Below are 7,976 nucleotides of genomic sequence, written 5' to 3'. Positions count from 1 at the left end.
TCATATGTTTCTTTTTACCTGAAAGGATGCAGTTTTGATCTGTTCTATTTTCCTTTCGGAAGTGGCCCATGTAGAACGAAAATTTGATTTGATCTTATGATGATGATGATCAGACTCGACTACATTGGAGCCTTCACGGTTTCTTTGCTTGATATGCATATTGAAAGTTGAAACACTTATTTTTTTCATGGGGGTGTGGGTTTGTGATCTTGCCTGTTACCTTGGTCTTCAAATCCAGAGGATGACAGCGTTGAGAATTGGAGAACATGCAAACATTTGTCACTTCATTTTTCTCTTTTGAATGACTCGCTTTTGTCTTTCTGGTAAACATGTATGAGATCTGAAAGGATCTTTGCCGGGTTGGCCCCTACTTTGATGGCTCACGTGCAGAAACTTGTATTAATTTGGACAATTCCCTCCATCCCTTAACTGTAGGCTGATTTGACATGATCAGTTCTCTGTGAGGTGTAGCTGACCTCGCCCTTTGCCCAGTAATCATTCCGGTGTGCAGAGTAGCCATGAGATACGGAGATCATCGAACTTCGTGTAGGAACTTCAACAGGGTGGACATCCATATAGATTGAAACCGTGGAAAAAGTTCCAACATACACCCAAGGACCCTGTACAAAACGGCTATGGCAGGATTGAATGATATTTTTCTTTATTTAGAGAGGAAACAGAATCCATCTTTGCCCCAAAAGGCATGCAATATGATGTTTAAAGCTCATCTGGTCGGTAAGATTGGACTAGCACCCTATATTTTATGTGATGATTGGGTTGGGAGTCTGGGCCTCTTGGATGTGTTCTTGCAGGCATCTTTTTCTCATATAGTCGACGGTTTAAAAATTCATCCTAATTTTACATTTTGAGTGCTTGATTTTGTAAAAGAAGTGAAATAAACCTTTTTAATCACATGGTACCATTAACACTGCCCATCTTCTTCCATCTGAAGAGTAAGTTGCACAATCAACTTCTTGATAGGATTCATCTTTCTCCTATCGAATCCCCCCAAGCTGGTATGTATCAGCCGATATATAACAGTATTGTATATGAATGACACCTGTATGGCATTATGTAACATGCCCATTCGAAACCTTGGTTCCAAGGGCTCAGAATTTCACTATAGTTGGCCCTCGGCTTATGGACTGATTCACATTTGTGCCCGGCCTGAGGATGCATTTGTCTAATGCAGTTATTATCTTTGCCTATATGGGATGGACCTTGATCACTTGAGCTGACGGCACTCATCTTTGCCCTTCTTTCAAAGAAAACAAAAGATCTATCATGGGTCACCGTTCAGCCGGATTAACATAAGATAGGTCGTTCGTCAAACGAGCCGTTTTGACTGGTAGGCTTCTGTTTCGTACAAGTTTTACCTGCTGATAAATAGACCAACTTTGGTCCTTGGCATGATGGCTCATATCTCGCGTGTATCTCTATCCTGTCTTGACATCCTCGTTGAACCACGCCCCCATGTGCCCTGGCTATCAGATGAAGAGTTTGGATCACAACACCAAAGGGTCGTCCTCACAAGTATGATGATGACATTAGGTGGACACTGCTGGCAATACACGGTAAACATAACACTAAATATATCTAAGGTATATAACATATGTCTAACTAGGACCTATAGTCATCAAAATCAACGAAAAAGATCTTCCCAACCATCTCCACATGACTGATGGATTAGGGCACACATTGGTTTTCGAAGGCAATAACTCCATCTCAATGCCAATCCATGGTTGAAACATTCGTGGACCACCATGATGTTTTTGAGAAATCCACTTTATCCACCATTTTTGATAGCTCATTTTAAGGGGTGGGCCCGATTATAAGCAGATCCAACCTCCAATAGGCGACATGGCTTGAAATGGTGGTATTTAACGCCCACCGTTGAAATAGTCTTGGGGCCCATGGTGATGTTTTTGAAATATCCACATCATCCTCCAGTTTCTCCATATATTTGGTGGGATGACCTAACGACCCATTTGAATGGCATATAAAGAGCATGGTGTGCGCAGGGAAGATTTTAACAGTGGTTCTCCACTATTTCTTTGTTGTGGCCCACTTAGGCTTTGGATCTACCTCATTTTTGGGCCCACTAACTGACATGGGCTGGAAAAATGAATGGGCGGGTTGATTTCTCAACATGCATCACAGTGGGCCCTACCTACATCACAGGGTCAAACAGTTTGGATGGCATATAAATATCACAGGGTCCGTACTCATTCCTCACGGGTAGATCGAGTACCCATTGTGGTGAAATCTCACCGTGGTGTGAGTGCATGGGTGTGTGTGGGTTGTGAGTGCCTACTTAAAAACGAAAAAAAATTAGAAAAACAAAAAAGGTTAAGGCATTGCTTTCCCTACTATTTCAAGCCACGTGGCTCACTTGGGTTTTGAATCTGCTTTTTTTTAAAGTTTTTCCTCAAACATGAGTCGGCAAAATGGATGAATATGATAGATTTCTCAAAAACATCACGATGAACCCTAAATATATTTAGACAGTGGGCATCATTATCCCCACTGTTTCCATTGGTGGATCACTTGAGCGTTGAATCAATCTCAAATTTCAGCTCATGCCTTAAAATTAGCTGGTAAAACGGATGGATTGCGTGGATAAAACACATACATCACCTGATCCCCATAGAGTCATGTATCGATGCTATATGTTAACATTGCTGCAGAATACGTATGGATGCATTGATATGCAGAAGGGAAGAGTGGAGATTAAACGGCTGCACTTGAAACATTTGGGCCCACCGAGATGTTTTTGATAATTCAACCCCATCCACCAATTGGGTAGATCATTTTAAGGGGTGGATTTGAATATGAGCCCAATCCAAAACTCAAGTGTACCACAAAGCAGATACTGCATATTGATCTTAGACCTAGCCAACCATTATGTATATGAGAGTTTTAACATGTCTAACAGTATTTCCAGCTCATGTGAAGGGTGCATATCCAAAAACAGGCTAATATTTGCGTTTTGAGCTCGTCCGGGTTAGAACGCTTTGAATGGCTTATAACTATAATAGTGGGCTGAGGATGGTTTCGATGGTGGGCATTTCAATCCCTACTATTTCCTGTTGTGTGGTCCACTTACGTTTTGTATCTGGCTCATTTTCAGGATCACGTCCTAAATAAGCTTGAGAAACTGAGGGCTGGGGTGGATTTCTCACCCACATCTTGGTGGGCGCTTTGTACCTTCCGACCCAGGAACTAGGGAGAGCAGGCAACTCGCGTCCAAAAGGGTTGGTTTGTGTGATCTGATGAGTGGTAATTTCCAGATCATGGCCCAATCAAAGTAAGGCCACCATATGTACAGATTGGATCATGGAAAGGTGGGCCACTGAGGTGTCAATTGCTGTGTTGTGCAGATACCTACCTTTTTATACGGCCAAGTATACTCGAGAATTTCTTGTACCAGTGGTAGTCTAACCTGCGTTTTGTGGTACACCTAATGGAAAGAAAAACTTTGATATTTTGGCACGGTGAGAATGGATGATACGCCATACTCACAAATTGTTGCTATTTGATCCGGATGGGACGTCACCGGTAACGAATAGCTTAGATTCGTTGAAAAGTGTGATTAGATTAGTGTCATAGTCATATTTGATTTAAATCGATGGAACACTTGCAACTATAGGTGCCAAACTAGCTGGATTATGGTCAAACCTAAGAAGATTGATCTGAATGTTTAGTCACCAATTGTTATAACAAATAAGCGATTTTAAAAGAAGAGGGATAATATTCAAAATATAATCCTTTTACTTTGAGCTAAAGACTTTTCTTTTAATGATGATGGTATATTGGGTTTCTTAGTATATTAAAAATAGATAAACAATATTAAAAATAAGATTGATTGTCAATTTCATTAATTGAAATGTAAAAACATTACAATCAACATAAAAAGAAATATAAACTAAGAAGAGAATAAAATAAATACTTATGATTACTTGTGCCAGCAAGTTGGGCTTGGCAAAGGACCTGATGGTCATGAGACAATCATAGCGTAAAGTTATCAAAATGTGACTGATAATTAATCAAGTGAGAATTTAATGATCGGGGATCTGACGACAGCGGTGATGAATATTTAACCTACTCCAAGGGTGTACTGTACCTATGACGCTGGATAGTGACAATTCTAAATTAATCTAAGAGCTCTGAACTTATTTGGATAAAAGTGAAATGTTTAAAGCTAAAAAGTTGAATTAAAGATAAACAACGTACTGTGAAAAAGAATTTGATTGTATGTGGTGAGGGATTGGAGTTATTCATCGAGTGTTGCTTTTATAAAGTTATGAAAGATGGTGGTTGCATGTGATGAATAATGAATATTGGATTGCGCAACAACCATATCTAAATCTAATCAGAATTCATTATTGCGATGTCATCGTAATTTGATTTGGTTATAATTTCGAATGGGCTTTTTGCTATATGCTTGTTGCCTTTTAGAAAATATCAATCGCCTTCTATGTATGACTTTGAACAAAGCCACTTTTGGCAGATTATATGGGAACTAACACCTCACGATAGGTGTAAACAGAAATTACTTAGAATGGTAGATAATTTTGGTACCCAACAAGTGGGTGCCGGGCATGGATTAGGTACTATTATCAAGAACTGGGTACAGATGAACAGTCCTGTCAAGGGATCTGTGGAGTCAATCGTGATGCTTGTTTTATCCAAGCCTCCCATCCATTTTGAAACATCATTTTAGTGCATGGGCCGAAAAGGACATGGATTAAAGGCCCCAGTGGACCACACCACAGGAAGCAATGGTAACAATGTCCCTTAATGTTGAAACCTTCCTAGGCCCACCATGATGTTTATTTTCCATCCAACCAGTTATATAGACCTGGATGAAGGGAAAACAAAAATATCAGCTTGATTCAAAACTTCCATGGCTCCTGAGAGGTTTTTAGTGGTAGGCATTCAATCCCCACTGTTTCTTGTGGTGTAGTTCAGTTCAGCATTTCATCTGCCTCATTTTTAGGCTCATCACTTAAAATAAATTAATGGCATGGATAAAACAAATACATGGTGGTGAGCTCCACTGAGCCCATGACAGGACCGTCCATCTCTACCTTGGTCCTGTGGGATAGTACCCAATCCCCGCTCAGTGATACCATACCATTTCTCAGTTTCTGCCTATCAAGCGTCGAACCTCTGGTGTGGTATCATATAACTCCCCTTAAATGAAGGGCTAAGATAGTCCCAGCAAGGATATTTTGCGGCATGCTCTATCCACCATGGAGCCACCATAATAGCTTGGATCACTGAACTGTGGGGCCCACTGTGAAATGAGAACCCAAGGACTTTAAATGCCCTAGGATTGAGGATTATGTTTTATATATATATATAGAGAGAGAGAGAGAGAGAGAGAGAGAGAGAGAGAGAGAGAGAGAGAGAGAGAGAGAGAGAGTCATGCTCCCCTGCGCACCTACGCACGTGCGCACCTTTGCACACGTGCCATAGGTGTCTAATCTGAACGGTCCGTGTGATGCGGAATCCCATAAAACTCTATGTGGAAGATTTTCACCCTGATCTAATATTCTGGTGGGCTATGGCAAAGAGAAATGCAAATCAAGGGAGGAAACTGTTTTTATTTTTCATGGCCCACCAAAGTTTCATATCAAAGTAAAACTTGGGCCTAGGGGGTTTCAGGAGGTGCTGATTCACATGAACGGTTCAGATTTTGGATCCAAAACACGTATGATGGTTCTCAAAAAAGTTTGTACGTAGTACGTACGAACTGGTTCGCAGGTGAGCGTTTCCGTGTGTGTGTGTATACACACACACACACGGAAACGCTCACCTGCGAACCAGTTAGTACGTACTACGTACAAACTTTTTTGAGAACCCATCATACGTGATTTGGATCCAAAATCTGAACCGTTCATGTGATGCAGCACCTCCTGAAACCTCTTGGGCCCAAGTTTTACTTTGATTTAAAACTTTTATGGGCTATGACAAATGAAAACAGTTTCCTCCCTTGATTTGCATTTCTCTTTGCCATGGCCCACCAGAATATTAGATTGGGATGAAAATTTGTCTCATATATATATATATATATATATATATATATATATATATATATATATATGGAGGCGCAAAGTAGGAGAGGCTGGGGGACAGGCTGACAGCTTAGTAGTGGATGAAGCCCTCACAGTAGGACCGCCCACGTGCATGTGTCGTATATCCTCGTCGGTTTTGCGTGCTAATTTGAAGGGATGGTAAAAAAAAATAATGCAAATCCAAATCTCAACACCTTAAGAAAATAGCATGATTGAAGGACCACCATTAAAATTTTCCTACGCCCATTGCAATGTTTATTCCCTAGGTCACATGGATGTGGACAAAGGGAAAACACAAATAGCAGTTTGATCCAAAACTTTTATAGCCTTGTAGAGATTTTTAATGGTGGGAATTCAATCCCTACTCTATGGTCTACTTGAGATTTGGATCAACCTTATTTTTTGGATCATTACCTAATATAATTTAGAAAAATGAATGTACAGTGTAGACATTTACTGAGAATTGTTTGGCAGCGTGGAGTGTATTGAAATTGAAAAGTCGTTTGTCAATATTATATTTAGAGTCAAAGGTATATGAAATATATAATTTTATTATATTTGAAATTCTTTCCATACACTTTTAGTCATATTTTTAAAGAAGGAGAATTGCGAGTCTAACGAAAGTGTTGATAGTGTGCTAATATATTATACATGTGTCACACTGATAATACCCTAAGACAATCAGTTGTGTCATTAAAATTATGCTAATAAAATGATGCAAATGGCAAAAACATAGCCCAAGTCAAGGCTTGTAACTTTATTTTTTCTCAAAAGTATATATTTCAATAAATTTATTATAATAATTCGATAAGAATATTAAAATTGATATAGTAATTAAATTTAAAATTATTCAAATATACTAAAAAGTTTTAATATATTTTTATTTTTGGATTCCACTAAAATTCCAAATACAAACCGTAAACAATACAATGGAGGATATGGAATCACCAGGATTTGGAATAAAATCCATTCCAAATTCAACTCACCAATTCCGCGTCTTTTTTTTATTTGTTTTTTGTTTCTCACGAGAGCGGCTCTCATAAATCATCTGGAAAAGATGGGTCTGAACAACCTAGAATCATCTCAGGGTTCTTTTCGCAGATCTTGTCGTTCTGTGGAGCACGTGGCAGAAGAATAATGAGGGATAATTGTAAGGTAGCCACGTCCCCTTCCTGTTTCTGACAAACGTATGCACCTCTACTCTTATTAAAATTATTGCAACTGCCTCCACCGAAGAATCTGCACCAAATGACAAATCTAAGCTCATCCCGTGTCTTTTCTGCTCGAGTGCGGGCCCACCATTCTGTATACGGGTGGGATTGGGTATTACCCCCACTAGGAACTAGCTAGAGATGGACGGTCCTTAAGGGGCTATGGGGCTCACCATGATACATGTGTTTTATCCATCCCAGTTATTCATTTTGAAAAATCAATTAGGTGATGAGCCCCAAAAATGAAATAAGATGAATGTCGAAGGGGATCATACCATAGAAAGCAGTGGGATTGAATGCATAAAGCCCAAAACCTCTGGGGTCCGCAAAAGTCTTAGACCAAGTTGATATTTATTATTTTTCCCTTCATCCATTTCCATATGACCTTATGAACGGGTTGGATGGCAAATATACATTAGGGAGGCTCTAATAAGGTTTCAATATTGGGGTTGAATTGAGATTACACAAACTTAGCCGAAAGGAAAACAAAAATATCAACCTGATATAAGACTTACGTGATCCTATGAAGTTTTCAACAGTAGAAGTTCAATTCCCACTATTTCCTATAGTGTGGCCCACTCAAGATTGGTATCCACATCGATTTTTACCCCATTCCCTAAAATAATATGGAAAAATAGATGGATAGTTTAGATCTGACACATACATTATGATAGGGTCGATAAAA

This window comes from Magnolia sinica, chromosome 1 (assembly GCF_029962835.1).
Source record: "Magnolia sinica isolate HGM2019 chromosome 1, MsV1, whole genome shotgun sequence".
NCBI classification, from domain to species: domain Eukaryota; kingdom Viridiplantae; phylum Streptophyta; class Magnoliopsida; order Magnoliales; family Magnoliaceae; genus Magnolia; species Magnolia sinica.
The sequence above is the reverse complement of the archived record's forward strand: the minus strand, read 5'-3'. Positions refer to the sequence as shown.